Source organism: Oncorhynchus masou, chromosome 29 (genome assembly GCF_036934945.1).
Source record: "Oncorhynchus masou masou isolate Uvic2021 chromosome 29, UVic_Omas_1.1, whole genome shotgun sequence".
Classification (NCBI taxonomy): domain Eukaryota; kingdom Metazoa; phylum Chordata; class Actinopteri; order Salmoniformes; family Salmonidae; genus Oncorhynchus; species Oncorhynchus masou.
The window spans coordinates 34,533,029-34,552,386 of NC_088240.1; the positions used below are offsets into that span (position 1 = coordinate 34,533,029).

The window sequence follows — 19,358 nt, forward strand, 5'->3', positions numbered from 1 at the left end:
GATTGTACTACACGGTTATGGAGGAGTGGATAAACTAATGCAGAATACCTGTGGTTGCTTTGAATCAATAGCCTTGAATGATTGCGTTGTAGTTTTTTATTAGCTAGAATACACGCTAATTCCAGTTACTGGTGCAGATGTTACGGCCATAACTTGTACACCTTTGTTGTACCCTGAGGCTCTATAGTGTTAAGAGCAGATGCTCTCAATGCAGGTTCCAAGTTAAATAAAAGGCTGATATTCTACCGGCTAAAAACCCAATCCACTTAGGAAGACTATAATGGGATTTTGGATATGCAGAGACCTGGAGCGCCTCTGTTTTTAACACTTTTAATGATTCAACACCTTTATCCGGTGGGAACGCATGCTAGTCGTACTGTAACTAACCATGCTCTTATATGAACTCCTGCTCCTTCTGATGCATTTCCTGCCTATGGGGCCTAAGGAGCCGGTTTAAGCGCTCAAGGCGACCTGGAGCATTACAGCAACTCTCTCAGGGTCAAATAATGAATAGCTCTGCGCTATGAAACAACCTGCTAGTCTCCTTACAAAGAGGACCTGAGAGAAAACAGCTGGCCTGTAAAGATCAGCTATCCCCCCCTCCAGTCCTCCTCCCGCTCATCTCACTCTCATAGCCTACTCTTTTCCTTTTGGCCTCCTGCCCTCAAACCTCTCACAACGTTCCCAAGAGCTGCCACCTTTTTTCCTGCAGTTTGTTTGTTTCCTTCTGCAGACTTACCTAACATAATCTTGGCAGCAGACCATGGCCCATAATCCTTAGTGTGGGAGAGAGGTGGTGGGTGTACAGTATATCTTCCGCCTACAACTCCTCCACTTCTTCCACTTCTGCCCTGCATAAACTCACACACAAATTTCTCTTTGATATTTGAATTAGTTAAAATATTTTATGTTTTCTCAGTTCTGTCCAGCAATTTCCTGACCCATTCCCAAACATAGAAAATGTTGTAAATAATTGGGATATTTGTTTATATGGTCTAGCTTTATTTTGTACAGCAATACAGTGCTGGGTGTCAATGTAAAAACACAACCACTTGTGTGTGGGGGAGGACCTCATTATTGGTGGTATCATTTGCCAACAGAGCAAATAAATTAGTTTCCCTATCTAGACTGGAGTTATAGTGGTCTTTACTGAATTAAACATGTGACAAATGCACCTCAAAAAACATAGATTTGTTGGCATAGGGATAGAGACTTAGGGATTTAGGAAAGGTCTGTTATTCCTATATGATTTTGCATATCTTTCTGTGTAAATTCTTCCCCGCATCAGGCATCAGGCGATGCTTGGAAACTACTCAGACCGACAAGGTGGGGGATTGGCAACAGAGGCTTTACGCTCGTTAATCAGTCTTACAAAAACGCAATCTCCGGACAGATGTTTTACCCTTTTTTCCTTTTTTTTCTTGATGGCAGCTGCAAAGCCGTTTAAGGATGAGGGAGATTGGGAACGGGACACCACCTGTGTCTGTGATGTTTTCGCGCGCAGCCATACAGGACCCTGTGACCAGGAGCATCTGAACTAATCTGTTGGAGACAAGAGATACAGAGGCACATTGCGCTACAAATGTAACGTCAGATTTCCCTCAGTCCAGGAGATGCTTCTTGTTCTCCCTAAATTGAACAGCTTGTCCAGGCAAGACAAGTTAATAAGGGAGTTGGTTTCCGGTAATCCTTCCGATATTCTGTAAAACCCATGGTAAACCACATGGAGGGGCGGACACTGCTTTAGCAGAAATACAAGAGTGCTGCTCTATCACTGAAGTGAAGGTTTTTCTCACGACAGCTGATTTACTGTACCACTCCAATGCCCCCTAGCTGGTTAACCCTCGCCCTCACCCAAATCATTCATCGTATTAAGGAGTTTTTTTTTTAAATAGTCATCTGGATATTATGAGCATCTTTTTGATCAAGCGTGACTAATCGTGTAGCTGAAGTCATGTGGATGTGGCCCTAAAGCCTCTCTGTCTTTCTTTGACAAAACAAACTCTAGCTTCTGCTCCGTACAGCCGTTTGGCATTTATTGTCTGTGTCTTGTTCTGTTCAAATCAAATTGTATTGGTCACATACACATGGTTATCAGGTGTTATTGCGAGTGTAGCAAAATGCTTATAGGTTAGCCAAGTCCAACCTATAAGCATTTCGCTACACTCGCAATAACATCCAGGGGCTGTCCCAGTTCAAACTGAGCATCAAAACCTCTGGACTGAAACCGTGTTGGTCTCTGACCATCACCATAACTTCACAGGTTTTATTCAACATCCCAAATCCCTTATGGCTTTTTTTCTCTTTAGCAACAGTTTGTTGTTTCAGGGGCTACTACCATCACCAAACAAGGTCGACCTATAGAGCCTAATCCAACCTCAAAATGAAGCACGTAAAGAATTGCAATTTCATATATAAGTAATATATAACGGCAATATTTTTTAAGGCCCCGGGATACTCTTGGAGACTCATTAAAGGAAAATAGATCTTCGTCAAAAGACCTTTGATATGTTTTGTTAAACTAGAGGTGAACGACAAATATCGGTTTTAGAGGCATTACTGACATTTCCTTGAAATTGGATAATTGTAGCCTGCCTATGCAAAGCATTCAAAGGAGCCCACACAATTTGGCATGAAATAATCTTTTGGGTGAGGCTTAAATTATATGTTGTCGGTGGAAGCATTTGTGCTGTAATTTTGTGTCTCCCTTTCTTGAGACATGTATAATTTTATATTGGATGTACTCTGTGCCAGCAAATGCATCTTTTTACATTGTTGCTATGTGATAGAGGATGGTGGTTATCAGTGGAGGATGATGGTTAGCTTAGCCTGAAGGTTGAAAAAAATAGAATTTCTTCTGTGAGAGTGGTCTTTAATAGGAAATAGGAAATTATTTCATGAAATGCCAAATTGTTATTTCATTCAACGCTCAGTTTTGTTACACTTACCAGAGTACCGGTAAAAAAAAGTGTAGGTTACATTTTGACCACCTCGATTTTGATAGAGAGGTATACCAATGTGAATTAGACAGAGAAACACTTGAAGATTGCTCTTGAGGCTTTCTACTGTGCATTAATTCAAGTTCAAGAATCAAGTTAATTCACTTTGCCATGTATCAGCTCCACAACCACTTGATCATGCGTGTGACAAAACCGTGTTCTTCAGTCAGAGGTCAAACTAGTGGGCACAATACGATTGAAGAAAAACATGCCATTTCCCTTTCATGTCTCCTTTTTTATTCGATTCTTAACATCTGTTCAGTTCATCTGGCATTCCAGATTTGTGGCATTTGTGGCATTAAATCGACTTAAGTCTTCTTTTAACCTTTTTGCAGAAATTGCAACAACAAACAGTTACCTCACAGCATGGGGCCAGGGAAGGCATCTGTGCGCAGTGACGAAATGTCACAATATGGGAGGAGGGAGACACCCGCTTTAGCTGTTAAGCTGCAGGCTAACACACCGGCTGTGATGTAACAAGCTACCAATGTCAATAAGAAAGCATATCAAAATTATTAATGGACAGTACAGGATATGTACACACCTGCGTTTGACGCACGTTCCTGATTATTGGGAGGAGAGTTCTACTAAGCATGACAAGCACACACACACACACACACACACACACACACACACACACACACACACACACACACACACACTTGAACACATCACAAACTGGTAACATTCTCTTCAATCGGATTGCACTAAGCATCCTAAACACACAGCGTTATAAAGAAAAATGTATACACTACACATGTGTGTATATACAGTTGAAGTCAGAAGTTTACATACACCTTCGCCAACTACATTTAAACTCAGTTTTTCACAATTCCTGACATTTAATCAGAGTAAAAATTTTCCTGTCTTAGGTCAGTTAGGATCACCACTTTATTTTAAGAATGTGAAATGTCAGAACAATAGTAGAGAGAATGATTTATTTCAGCTTTTATTTCCTTCATCACATTCCCAGTGGGTCAGAAGTTTCCATACACTCAATTAGTATTTGGTAGCATTGCCTTTAAATTGTTTAACTTGGTTCAATCGTTTCGGGTAGCCTTCCACAAGCTTCCTACAATAAGTTGGGTGAATTTTGGCCCATTCCTCCTGACAGTGGTATAACTGAGTCAGCTTTGCAGGCTTCCTTGCTCGCACACGCTTTATCAGTTCTGCCCACAAATGTTCTATGGGATTGAGGTCAGGGCGTTGTGATGGCCACTCCAATACCTTGACTTTGTTGTCCTTAAGACATTTTGCCACAACTTTGGAAGTATGCTCGGGGTCATTGTCCTTTTGAAAGACCCATTTGCGAACAAGCTTTAATTTCCTGACTGATGTCTTGTTTGTGTGTGTGTGTGTGTGTGTGTGTGTGTGTGTGTGTGTGTGTGTGTGTGTGTGTGTGTGTGTGTGTGTGTGTGTGTGTGTGTGTGTGTGTGTGCGCGTGCGATCGTGTGATGTGGGGGATGTGGGGGGGGGGGTAATACAGACATCAGGAGTAGGTAGTACAGATGTCAAAGCATGGATATATACAGTGAGTGTGTTAGATATTAACCCAGTTTCTATTAATGATTTTAGCTTGCTTGAACTTACATGCCCTCTGTTCGTATCTACAAAATTAGAACCACCATAGGAACAGGATGCAAGATTTCACTGTTTCACAAACTTAGAATAGACTGTTTTTAAAACATGTGGCATTACCAGTTGCATTGGCTCCGTATTGGCTCCATGCGAGCCTGATTCACTTTATACAGCCTCAGTAACTCACGTCGAAATAGTTCCTCTGCTTTTCTTTATTCTAAAATCATAGGGTAGCTGAATTTACTCTTTAATTACGGTTCTATTTTCCCCTCACCGCTCAATTGTTCCATTCAACCACAAATTCCAAAGGGATGCCTGTATCCACATAGGTGACATAAAAGTGTCATGAAACATCAACAAACATCCACAAAGGCGACCCTATCCACAAGCTACACCACTTGTGTTATTGACAATACATATGTCATTCTGTGGACACCTCAATAAAATATCCATATATGGGGTACCGTTGGGGTATAACTAACAGCATAGCATGATGCCAAGCCACAGGTTTGCTCCTGGGCTGGAGGATCCAGGAGAGAGGGAGGCTCGGCTGAGCTGTGAGCCAGTCACACCCATGCTCTTAGGCCCTGTGGTCGGGTCGAGTGGGCTGAAGCCCTGCCTGCCAAAGCAACAGCAGAAACCTTTTGGTTAGTTACAGAGACAAAAAAAAAGAGATGCTGTGTAAATAAACACTGTACTATGGAGAGAGATCTCATCCAAGAAAAATATATTACAGATCTTTTTTTTATAAAAGAGTTGCAGAGAAACGAGAAATACCCTTGATATAAAATCCTGTTGTAGATACTTTTTACACTTTTATGGCCTCACAAGCCTTATGTATACAGCTATTTTCTATGTTTACATTGCGGGAAGTGGGATTCCATCTTGAAGAATGTTTCATTTCATCATAGATCCACAAGCTTGTGAGGATTTAGAAAAAATAGTAGGTTGAATTAGAGGCATTCCCTGAAGTAATAATGTGGCTTCAAATGTTGCTGTGGTTTTGATAGATATTATCACAAATAGTTGTGAACACATTTATAGCATTGAGGAGCTGCGAGCCTTTTCTCCATAGAAAGGTTAATTTTAGCACTGACTAAATCTGACATTTTTTTTCTGATGGGTTCTCATCTGACATAGAATTTGGACTGTGGTCTGTTTGAATATTGTCCTGTGGCTTGGCTGACATTTAGCAAACCTGTGTGGAGTTGACGGCACTTGTTTGTGATTTACCTTACTCCAAAGGAGTCTATTTACACTGAAAAATTGTCTGACACACTGCTATGAGAGTTCGGTCCACATTCACAAATCACACAACGGGAGTTCCCGGTCTGGGCTCTTAGCTCTGAAGCCTGGCTCGGTTATTAACTGTTGTCTTTAATCCGTAATTGACAATGGAAATGGGCTCTCTACATTTGGACTTTAAGCCATTTATATAAAAATGTTTCTTGACTCACTAATTGCCTATAGGTCTACTTTAGAATTACTCTGATGCCCTTGTATTAGTTGACTTCAGTTTTTGTCTTACCCACCAACTCAAAGGTCCAAACTATGTACAGTATTTGAATAATTGGGTCTGGGTCAATTTGCATGACATACACGTGCAGTACAAGCAACTCTGTGATAGTGGTTCTGGAGTCATTGAAGTACACACACATGAGCAGCGTACATCTGAAATAAATTATTTTATTTCTGGTAATTAGCAAAGCGAAGTAAAAAAAAGAATCACTCATGCTAAGTTAATTTGCAGACACAAACAAAAATGTAAAACAGAGGGGATAAATAGGTCCTCTGACTCCTATGCACAGTGCAGCCAGTCAAGTGTAACAAATCTAATTGGAATATATGAATGTTTGCTTTGTCTATTGGCCTTAACTCTGTGTGGGCAAAATGAAAGGATCAGCTTGATAGGGAATTCCAGCAGTCAATCTTTCAGTTTCGTGGACAGTACAGGTTTTCCCTTCACTCATAGGCCTATACAGTACATACGGTAGAAAGTGGATGAATGCCAAACACATCTCTCTATGCCAGACTTTGTAATGATCAAACTAGTTCACACTTTTCTCTTGAACTAAATTATATTTGTAAGGCATTACGGGCGTGCACCTGTTTATAATAAATGAAGAATTAAGCCCAAAATGAAGAATGCAGGCTCCTCTATTTTGGGCATCACTTTTAGACAGTTGAAATGGTAGAAAAAAAAGAAGATAAAAACAGTTTTGTCTTGTTTATGGATATGTTGTTTACCATCTGCTATCAATCAAAGGGATAGACTGGGAAAGGTTTTTGGCGTTGCTCCTTTTCCTCCCACCCTGCACGGCGCGGTACACAGACGCCGGATTCTAGCACTTGGGAAATATAGGATTCCCGAGGGGATATAACTTCAGTCCCACTCAACAGCTCCACTAACAATAATAAAATTGCCTCTGCCCCTAGGTGACATTCTCAATTTACGATTATTTGAGTCTATAAAGTGTATTCCTTGGCTGAGAATCCACCCAGTCTGTCTTTGTGCAAGGGGAATACACGGACTCCCAGGGACAACTCAGAAACTCTCACCCCCCTTTGAATGAAATCCATCAAACAACTACCTCAGCCCCTTGATATGTTCTGTCTGATCGCATGGACTGCCACCTCTTCAACTGCATTGGAATGTTGGAAAGGTAGTCTGTTTCCATACTCTGTGTGGCACTATAATGTCATGTGAAAGACATAGAGGGTATGAAGGTATATTCAACTGAAGAGGTTGTCACTTTTCATACTCAATATATCCACTGGGAGGAGGGAGATTATTTCATACATCCCTGTTGAAAAAAACATATGGTTAAACACAATAAATAACTGAGTGATGGATATTATTTAGGCAATAAAAACAGTGTCTTGCGTATTTGATGTGGTTGACATTCTTCTGTGAGTTACAGTCCTTCAGTAATCCTAATGATTTACCCATCCGTAAGTACACTTTTTTTTAACACATTGTGGAAATGTGTCTGGTTTGTAATCAACAGCAGATGACATTTCTGTATAAACAAAACAACTTACAGTAATTACATTGTGTTAAGTTGAGAACACTTCTTGCACATGTCCTGCACAAATATGGGGATCAGTCCTCTCCTCAACCACCATTTTAAAATGGTTTACACTAAATACGAGGAAAGATTAGCGTATTACCACTGCCAAGCAACGAACGCTGTCAAAACTACGATTTTAATTTGACAATGTGTGAGAAAATACTTTCAGCGTGTCTTTAGAGTGGCTATAGTCAGCTGTGCCCCACAATGTCATATTGAGATCCCAGCAAGACACATCCTGCTTCACCAAACTGACGTTCTTTCTCTCTACAGAATCCAGATTGTTTCCCCCATTTGAGTTGAAGAGGGGAAAATAAAGGGGAAATGAAAGGAAAACCATAAATTGAAATATAATGAATGGTTAGGACTTTTGGCTCTCCTGAAAGAGGTGATTAACAACAATGCACAGTGGAGCCATATTGGCTGTGCCAACTAGAGTTTGACTGATGTGTCAACTTGAGATGCTATGGCAACATTATTTGACAGGAAGTTTCTTTTTTCAGGCCTAGTGGGATATTAATAATCAAGTTGTGAGTATTGCCAAGTTTCTTTGGACTATGTTCAAACTCCAAACCCACGCTGTGAACAGGACACACACTCAGGATATAATGTAAGCAATAGATAAATTGCTAATGTTATTTGTGAAGTGGATCATAATTAGCTTTCTTTTAAAAACTCTTAATGTGAATGGTCATTGATGGCAGGGCGGATAGTGCCAAGAAGACTTGTTGAGTATCTCTGCCATACAAAGTGTAACATAGGAAGAAGATCTTTTACTCTGCCAACTAGTGAATTCCACTACAGTGCTGGTTGTGATGAAAGTATGGAAGTACAGAGGTCTTCACCCAGTTGGACCGATGATAAAAAAAAAAAAAAAAATTATATGCATATCTAGCCACCTATTTACCGCAATGCTAGTGAATAGGCTCTAGCCCGTCAAGTTGAGAGCGTTTTCTTTTTTACATAATATGCATAGTAGTCATTTCAAACTCCACCCCTTTCATACTGTATATTCTCATGACAAGAGTTCTGGGGTAGGCCATGTAGCAAAGAACTTCTAACCCTGACTGCCAGTTGCATCTAAAATGTATCAAACAATACAGTTTCTCACATGTTGGACATAGCGCAGGGCAGGCCTTGAGCACTCCCAGAGCATACTGTTGAGACGCTGGAGATGTTATGCTTTCTGTTATGCTTTCCCTGGCTTCTAATCATTTTTGGCAGCAGATCCACTTCCTGTCCAGAAACAAAACGGCAAAGGAATGTCAGTCAACCAACAGAGAGCAGGAAGAGAGGCAGAGGAGTCACGCTCTAGGCGCTGATCAGTGATCGGAGAATAGAATACACATGAGCAAACGCACACACACCCCAAACTGTGCACAGTCGGGCATAGATATATTCAAATTTTTCTGTTGCAAATACAGAATCATACAGAGCACAGGCAATAAACACGAACTCATGCAAGCGAATGCTCCACTGCTGCACGCACACTGGCTCTCATCTTGACATCAGGCTGGAACACATCAAACAACAAGGAAGGGGAGAGGACAGACCTTTCCCACATTGCAAGCACTACAGGGCAATTTAAAAACAAATCCCTGAAGAAAGACGCCAGCTCCGTGTGAGTCTCAGTCCAACTGTTGTGCAAACAATAACAACAAAAGGATGGCATATAAAACTGATATGTGGCCCCAACCACACACAGACTGCTAGGTTGTTCATATTCTGAAAAGACTTAACTCCGATAGCAGAGTAGGCGAGGTGCAACCTTAGCAATCCCATCACTTTGACCATATGTGACATGGTAGAGTAACGCTATGTTAACGCTACTGTTTGATGTAACTCGTATCTCCTGTTTGTCTCTATATGGAACTGTATAAAGAAAAAATGCATCTGAGTTTAAAACAATTTACAATAACTATTTCCTTTCATGTTATTTGATTTGTAAAGATCTTTCCAGCACCCTGTTGCAGCAATAGGTCATTGAGAGATTGGGCTTGTAAACTTTGAGATCACAAAAGTCAAATAAGGGCATATTACATTAACAAAAACAAAGTAGTGTGGGAGACACTGTACACAGTCGCCACAAAATCCCATAGGTTTGACTTATTCTTTCCTCAGACTTTCCACATCAAAGTCATGGCGCCGTCAAAGAGTCCTTGCAACAACGTGACGTCTGATGATAGATTCTAAAGAAAAAACAAACCCTTCACAGAAGCACAGCTTTTCTTTTCTTTTTTTTTCTGTCTCTTTATTTAGAGGGTTGTTCGAGCGAGGGGAGTTACACTGTGCTTTCCGCTGTGGAATAAAAGGGTGCCTAATTTGGCTCAAACAATGTTTAAATAATCAAGGAGCTGAAAAGCTTTGAACTAATTTCACAAGGAGGGCACCAGATGTTTTGGTCTCTCTCTCACTGACTGTACAGTACTACCTCTCCTCTGGTGGATCGAAGGAGTCCATGGTAATTTGACTTGCATCTCATTCTCTATCTTGCAGGAGAAGATTAAGGTCTACCTGTATCTCAGCGAAACCTGAAGGTGACAAGAGAAAGGCCTACTGTTGGGTATGAATAATACAGCCTAAATCCACTGTGTTCTAACAAACATGTTAGTGCAAACATACAGACCTACTCATTCAAGGCTTTACATGTTTTTTTAAAACTATTTTCTACATTGTAGAATAATAGTGAAGACGTCAAAACTAGGAAATAACACATGTAGTAGCAAAAAAAGTCACCACCCTTTGCCTTGATGACAGCTTTGCACACTCTTGACATTCTCTCGGCTTCATAAGGTAGTCACCTGGAATGCATTTACATTAACAGGTGTGCCTTGTTAAAAGTTCATTTGTGGAATTTCTTTCATTCTTAATGCGTTTGAGCCAATCAGCTGTGTTGTGACAAGGTAGGTGTGTGTGGTATACAGAAGACAGCCCTATTTGGTTAAAGACCAAGTCCATATTATGGCCAAGAAACACGAGCAATGGACATTAGAACAGTGGAATGTGTGGTTCTCTGCCTGTGTGGTTCCCACCGTGAAGCATTGAGGAGGAGGTGTGATGGTATGGGGGTGCTTTGTTCGTGACACTGTCTGTGATTTCTTTAGAATTCAAGGCACACTTAACCAGCATGGCTACCACAGTGTTCTGCAGCGATACGCCATCCCATCAGGTTTGCGCTTAGTGGGACTATCATCTGTTTTTCAACAGGACAATGACCCAACACACCCCCAGGCTGTGTAAGGGCTATTTGACCAAGGAGAGTGATGGAGGGCTGCATCAGATGACCTGGCCTCAGCAATGACCTGGCCTCAGCAATCACCTGACCTCAACCCAATTGAGATGGTTTGAGATGAGTTGGACTGCAGGGTGAAGGAAAAGCAGCCAACTAGATGTTCTTTACTATTCGGCTATCAGATTTACCACCAATGCTCCTCATAGGACACATCACTGCACTCTATACTCCTCTGTAAACTGGTCATCTCTGTATACCCGTCGCAAGACCAACTGGTTGATGCTTATTTATAAAACCCTCTTAGGCCTCCCTCCCCCCTATCTGAGACACTTACTGCAGCCCTCATCCTCCGCATACAACACCCGTTCTGCCAGTCACATTCTGTTATAAAGCACACACATCCCTGGGTCTCTCCTCTTTTCAGTTTCCTTCAGCTAGCGTATAGAATGAACTGGAAAAAACACTCAAACTGGACAGTTTTATCTCCATCTCTTCATTCAAACTCAATCATAGATACTCTTTCTGACAGTTGTGGCTGCTTCGCGTGATGTATTGTTGTCTCTACCTTCTTGCCCTTTGTGCTGTTGTCTGTGCCCAATAATGTTTGTACCACATTTTGTTCTGCTACCATGTTGTGCTGCTGCCATGTGGTGTTGCTACAGTACTATGCTGTTGTTTTAGGTCTCTCTTTATGTAGTGCTGTGGTGTCTCTCTTATTTGTAATCCCATCCCCCATACCTTCTGGTAGGCCATCATTGTAAATAAGAATTTGTTCTTAACCTCTTACACTTATGGTGGCGCTATTTCATTTTTGGAAGAAAAACGTTCCCGTTTTAAACAAGATATTTTGTCACAAAAAGATGCTCGACTATGCATATAATTGCTACTGTTCGAAAGAAAACACTCTGACGTGTCCAGAAATACAAATATCTTCTCTGTGCGTGCCCTTTAACGTGAGCTTCAGGCAAAACCAAGATGACTTGGCATCCAGGAAATTACAAGGATTTTTGAGGCTCTGTCTTTCATGATCTCCTTATATGGCTGTGAACGCAAGAGGAATGAGTCTGCCCTTTCTGTCGTTTCCCCAAGGTGTCTGCAGCATTGTGACGTATTTGTAGGCAGATCGTTGGAAGATTGACCATAAGAGACCACATTTACCACGTGTCCGCCCGGTGTCCTGCGCCGAAATTGGTGCGCAAAAGTCACCTGCCAGTATTTTTCCATGGGGCACAGAGAGAGAAGCAAGCTTCTATGAACTGCATGTCAATGAAGAGATATGTGAAAAAACACCTTGAGGATTGATTCCAAACAACGTTTGCCATGTTTCGGTCGATATTATGTAGTTAATCCGGAAAAAGTTTCACGTTGTAGGTGACTGCATTTTCGGTTCGTTTCGGTAGCCAGGCGCAATGTAGAAAACGGAACGATTTCTCCTACACACAGACGCTTTCAGGAAACACTGCGCATTTGGTATGTGGCTGGGAGTCTCCTCATTGAAAACATCAGAAGCTCTTCAAAGGTAAATGATTTTATTTATTTGGTTATCTGGCTTTTGTGAAAATGTTGCGTGCTACATGCTACACAAAATGCTATGACTTTGCATACTCTTACACAAATTAGTCAATTTCTATGGTTCAAAAGCATATTTTGAAAATCTGAGATGACAGTGTTGTTAAGAAAAGGCTAAGCTTGAGAGCAAACGCATTATTTTAATTTTATTTGCGATTTTCAGAAATCGTTAACGTTGCGTTATGCTAATGAGTCTGAGGCTTAGTCACAATCCCGGATCCGGGATGGGGAGTTTCAAGAGGTTAACTGACTTGCCTAGTTAAATCAAGGTTAAATCTTTTTTTTATAAAAACATTTTTTTAAAGGCTGTTGGAAAATAATTATAGGTGAAGCTGGTTGAGAGTGTGCACGGCTGTCATCAAGGCAAAGGGTGGCTGCTTTGAAGAATCTAAAATCTAAAATATATTTTGATTTGTTTAACACTTTTTTGGTTACTACATGATTCCATGTGTGTTATTTCATAGTTTTGACGTCTTTACTACTATTCTACAATGTAGAAAGTAGTAAAAAAAAATAAAGAAACACTCTTGAGCACACGCACACACACGCACACACACGCACGCACACACACGCACGCACACACACACGCTTCGCTGGCGAACTGTGTGTGCGTGCCCGCATGCACACACACACAGTTGATCATCAGAGCAGGCATGCAGGTACGTTGTGTGGGCAGGCTAAGGATTTTTGAAGACTGCCTGCAATGTGTTGTACATGTTGAGTGATGTACTGAACCTGCCTTTACCCCCAATGGTGCCATGTGTTTGTAATTGCAGTAAATGAACCACACAAGAAATGTGTGCTCAACATTTTCTTAACTCCTCTTGGGTCTTGGAGAGAAATAAATATGCATATGAAATATTCTGAACAAAGAGTCGAAGATCACCCGAAAGATCTCATCAAACATTTCATATTTGTGTATATATCTTGAAGGCAAAATTCTAATCAGATTCTCTGCATTTAATTTGTGAATGATGAAAAGGAGAGGCCAGGCCCAAATTACGCTGCCTGCTGGGCCTCCAAAGGAGTAAACTCAGAGGAGCTTTTCAGGCTGTTTTTATTTGAATCGCTGTAATGAAGTTAATTTTACAAGGTTTCCGTTCATTAAGCACAGCTCGCTCAGGTGCTATGCAGACATTTACAGTACGCGTTTGCACACATGCCTGCATGCACACACACACAAACACACACATACACTCTCTCTCTCACACACGCACAAACACACACGTGCGCGCACACACACACACACACACACACACACACACACACACATACACATACACATACACACACACACACACACATACACACACACACACACACACTCACAGAAGTCCATACAAAGCAATCAACAGAACTGAGAACATATGAAACAATAGTAATACAAATTATACAAATGTTTTGAAAATAGATTGATCTTTCGTAAGTGAAACCAGAATAAAGTCAACTGGGAGCGCTCCACCGCCAGAGTAAGGTGGAGCTACAGAGATGGCACACCACCAATCAATTTCAAAATCTATTGCATGCCTTTATATTTCATATTTTTTTCACATATATGCAATAGAAGAAGACAAGAGAAGAGGTGAATGTATTGGAGAAAACCTCCCCCTAACCAACCACTGAGGGCCTGTATAACCACCATCGCGCTACAGAGGCCTGAACCAGTGTGTGTTGAACCTGAAAGGAAAATAAACGTGTCCCTCAGTGCCGCCAGGGCTCTCTCCCAAGCTTTCACATGAGAAAACGCTCAGGAATGTCCAGGAAAAGTTCAGTGTTACAACAGCACATCCTTCTCATTACGCTTCAATAACATACCTTTGATTCAGGCTATTTTTAGCCACTTCCTGTCTATCTCTGGGGCAGTGGAGTAGAGTAGAGTGGGCTTTAGAAGGCCAGGTTTCCAGTCTCACAGGAAGTTAAGGCTTTACACACCTCACCTGAATGGCTTATATGATATCATATGATACAACATTCTTTTTCAATGACATTAAATTGTCAAATAACTCCAAACGATATAGGTGGTGAATGTTTCTTTAAAAAAATTGTATCCTAGAATGACTGTTCAGCTACAGTACAGCTGCCTGGAAATTTGCCACTTTGAACCAGCGGTGCCCACAATGGAAATATGCAGTTCATTGCACACTCTCAAACAAACAGACTGTGAGTGGTGTCCATATTCTCAGAGAGAGTGTGACGTGCAGAGCTGTTTCCCGGGCCTTGACCACTTCACCACCTTGTAGGTGACATCAGAGACCATTTCATGAACAAAGGCAGTTAGCTGAGAGAGAGAGAAAGAAAGAGTGAGAGAGAGAGAGAGAGAAGGGGGGGAAAGAGAGAGATGAGGGGAAAGGAGGCGAGAGAAAGGAGAAAGAGAGAAGGTGGCGAAGAATGAGGAGAGAGAGAGAGAAGGGGGGAAGAGAGAGAGAGAGAGAGAGAGAGAGAGAGGAGTGTCCTGTTTAAGACGGAATGGCTGAGTTATGTTCCTCTTGGCAGCACGAGGCACATCGGCTGGGCCCGAGGCGTCACGGCGCCACCTCAGGCTCTCAGCAGCGGCCGGGGCGTTCTCCCAGCACATGGCATTCATTTTGGGGGCTGCCGAGGAGTGAGATGGGTCTCCTTTTCCAAAGCCTAGCGGTGCCTGAGCAATTAGGAGCAGCAATTACACAGGGTGGATCTCCTCTCTAAGCATGCCAAGAGTAATGCGCGGGCTGCCAGGGGTCTAATGGAAGTGACAGGGAAGAGAGTCGTAATGGTGATCGTATACTTGATTTACACCAGGAAAGGCAGAGTGTTTTTGTGTTGTTTTTACGCTTTGCTTCAGTGTGTCCTGCCAATCAGAATCAGAAAAAATAAAACTGTAACACACATCTGAGAGTTGTTCCTGTGGTGGTGATGATGAGAGATTGAATATGTGATTGAACCGCATCCTCGTTTCCTACCAATCACAGAAGATCTTTAACTTCCCCCTCCCATGTCTTTTTCATGATGGAGGTATTTCCATAAGTGGTAATAAAGTGTCACCATAGTGTGAGGGTAGTATTGGACTAGGGGTTCATTGTACATTTTAACAACAAATGTGGAATTTCACTTAGGGACCCTTGCCTCCAGAATATTAGGGCTTGGCATCAGTCAGAAACAGATCTGGACTATACGAAACTGATCAAACATTGCTATGCTTTAAAACCACTATGGCTAGCAATTAACAAAAGTATTTCTACAAAAGTAGAAATAACATTTCTCCCTACCACTGTTAGAAACATCTCTTTGGCTATTTACCCTATACCTCCCCAACAGCAATTTTGCATTCGCCATGGAAGCTCCATATAATAATTTGTGGAGTCCGTTTTTAACATTATGCTTGTTTCTATTTACATTTGGAATCAGAAGTTTACATACACTTAGGTTGGAGTCATTAAGACTCGTTTTTCAGGAACTTCACAAATGTCTTGTTAACAAACTATAGTTTTGGCAAGTCGGTTAGGACATCTACTTTGTGCTTGACACAAGTCATTTTCCAACAATTGTTTACAGACAGATTATTTCACTTATAATTCACTGTATCACAAGTCCAGTGGGTCAATAGTTTACATACACTAAGTTGACTGTGCCTTTAAACAGCTTGGAAAATTCCAGAAAATGATGTCATGGCTTTAGAAGCATCTGATAGGCTAATTGACATCATTTGAGTCAATTGGAGGTGTACCTGTGGATGTATTTCAAGGCCTACCTTCAAACTCAGTGCCTCTTTGCTTGACATCATGGGAAAATCAAAATAAATCAGCCAAGACCTCAGAAAAATATTGTAGACCTCCACAAGTCTGGTTCATCCTTGGGAGCAATTTACAAACGCCTGAAGGTACCACGTTCATCTGTACAAACAATAGTACACATGTATCAACACCATGAGACCACACAGCCGTTATACAGCTCAAGAGGGAGACAAGTTCTGTCTCCTAGAGATGATCGTACTTTGGTGCGAAAAGTGCAAATCAATCCCAGAACAACGGCAAAGGACCTTGAGAAGATGCTGGAGGAAACAGGTACAAAAGTATCTATATCCACATTAAAATTAGTTCTATATCGCCATAACCCAAAAGGCCGCTCCACAAGGAAGAAGCCACCACACCAAAACTGCCGTAAAAAAGTTAGACTACGGTTTGCAACTGCAAATGGGGACAAAGATCATACTTTTGGGAGAAATGCCCTCTGGTCTGATGAAACGAAAATAGAACTGTTTGGCCGTAATGACCATCGTTATGTTTGGAAGAAAAAGGGGGAGGCTTGCAAGTCAAAGAACACCATCCCAACCGTGAAGCACAGGGGTGGTAGCATCATGTTGTGGGGGTGCTTTGCTGCAGGAGAGACTGGTGCAATAGATAGATGGCATCATGAGGGAGGAAAATTCTGTGGATATATTGAAGCAACATCTCAAGACCTAAGTCAGGAAGTTAACGCTTGGTCGCAAATGGGTCTTCCAAATTGACAAAGACCTCAAGCATACTTCCAAAGTTGTGTCAAAATGGCTTAAGGACAACAAAGTCTAGGTCTAGTGGCCATCACAAAGCCCTGACCTCAATCCTATCGAAAATTTGTGGGCAGAACTGAAAAGTGTGTGCGAGCAAGGAGGCCTACAAACCTGACTCAGTTACATCAGCTCTGTCACGAGAAATGGGCCAAAATTCACCCAACTTGTTGTGGGAAGCTTGTGGAAGGCTACCCGAAACGTTTGAACCAAGTTAAACAATTTAAAAACAGTGCTAACAAATACTAATTGAGTGTATGTAAACTTCTGACCCACTGGGAATGTGATGAAGGAAATTAAAGCTGAAATAAATAATTATCTCTACTGTTATCCTGACATTTCACATTCTTAAAATAAAGTGGTGATCCTAACTGACCTAAGACAGGGAATCTTTACTCTGATTAAATGTCAGGAATTGTGAAAAACTGTTTAAATGTATTTGGCTAAGGTGTATGTAAACTTCCGACTTCCGATTTCTGAGCTATGTAAACATCTTGGCTATGAGAAGATAGGATTACAACTTTAATTAATGCTGTGATTCGAGGGGTTCGCACGTCTCTGACCATATATTCAGTCTTGTAACTATTAGATGCTCTGCGGGAAAGGTAGTTATTTCTCAGCATACTTAACGTTAGCATTGATGGCCTGCTAACATCTACCACTAAGAAGAAACCAAACTCAAACACGTTTTGAGCAACAACACCTGGATAAATGCTTTGTGCCTTCACGCTAAATAGGAGAGTGATTGAAGATACATTGATGATTGTTTGGTGTGCTCCTGAGAACAGGGAGACGTGGCTGAAAGGAAATTCTAAACTGAGAACATTCAATGTGGTTACTGATGTTCTGTGCTCTGCTCAAAGTAGACCAAGCACCTTAGTTAGAAAATGGTCCTAATTGATTTCTATGTTATTGCTGTTCTGACAGTGATCCGAAACTATAACCAAGATCTGTGTTAGACCCGTGTTTGGATATACTCAGCGACGTGTAGTCAGGGTATGCAATGCTTACAGTGTGATCTAATTAGAAACATCTGTTTTGAAAATCCAAATATGAAATAAAATTGTATTTTTAAAAATCCATACTTTTTTTGTTTTCTAATGTTTTTTCTCATATGAATGATTCTGGTGGTTGTTATGCTAAAGCTCCACCAAAACATCAGAAAATGCACCAGGGAGCCTTCCGGGTGGCGCTGTGGTTAAAAGGGCATTGTACTACCAGAGACTCTGGGTTCGCGCCCAGGCTCTGTCGTAACCGGCCGCAACCGGGAGGTCCATGGGGCGATGCACAATTGGCCTAGCGTCGTCCGGGTTAGGGAGGGGCTGGCCAGTAGGGATATCCTTGTCTCATCACACACCAGCGACTCCTGTGGTGGGCCGGGCGCAGTGCGCGCTAACCAAGGTTGCCAGGTGCACGGTGTTTCCTCCGACACATTAGTGCGGCTGGCTTCCGGGTTGGATGCGCGCAGTGTTAAGAAGCAGTTTGGTTGAGTTGTGTATCGGAGCACGGCATGACTTTCAACCTTTGTCTCTCCCGAGCCTGTATGGGAGTTGTAGCAATGAGACAAGATAGTAGCAACTAAAAAAACAACAATTGGATACCACGAAATTGGGTATAAAATGTTTTTAAAATGTATATTTTTTAAATGCGCCAGGGTATGCCTTCATTTCCATCCATTCAAATCCCTTCAAATCATTGACGGTGCTGCCGTTCAGGTGCTGCCGTTCCTGAGTCCAGACACTGTTAATCGACAGGATCAGTATAGGTGTTGCTGCTTTGCCTAGCTTGAAGTAGCTTCATTATTTGCTTTTGCCGATTTCATATTTTGCGTATGCGTATTGCCTAAACATGTTGTGTGGGTATTAAACCTGGGGTGTGTCTACATAATTTGGCACTCGCAACCCTTGAACAGAATGGCGCTAGCTAGCTAGCAAAAACAAATTGACAAATGGACATTTTACTGCACCTCAAACAATTTTCCAAGTTGGAATAATGTAACGTGTCATTTGGGGGATTCGAAGAGTGGAACGTCAACTAAAATGAAAGTTAAGACCAGAGAGAGGGAGCATACAGGAGCTCTACAAGACGTAACTTTATTCATGACAGGCAACTACCATCTCCTTCACTTCTAGCTGTTGGGCAGTTGAACAGTGAGTAATGAACTGTCCACTTGTCTGAAACGTCATTACCAAATTATACTTTTTACCCTGACTTTTACACATGGGTCTTCTCCTGCCACTCAATGCGGTTTTGATGGTTTTGATGAGACACTTTGTTAACGTTTTATCTGCATTTTGCAGTCATTTCGATTGTGGATGTGGAAATTTTGGGAGCAATGCAAATATTGCATTGAAAGCCATTTCACTAGCGAGGAGTCTTATGGCTTG

The 19,358-nt window shown here is 41.6% G+C and overlaps 1 long non-coding RNA gene across 1 annotated transcript in view; it reads right to left on the reverse strand.

The window, feature by feature from the left end:
* LOC135519399 (uncharacterized) overlaps positions 1 to 19,358 on the reverse strand; it is a 64,907-nt gene that overhangs the window by 10,370 nt on the left and 35,179 nt on the right. The gene's annotated exons all lie outside the window — the stretch shown is intronic.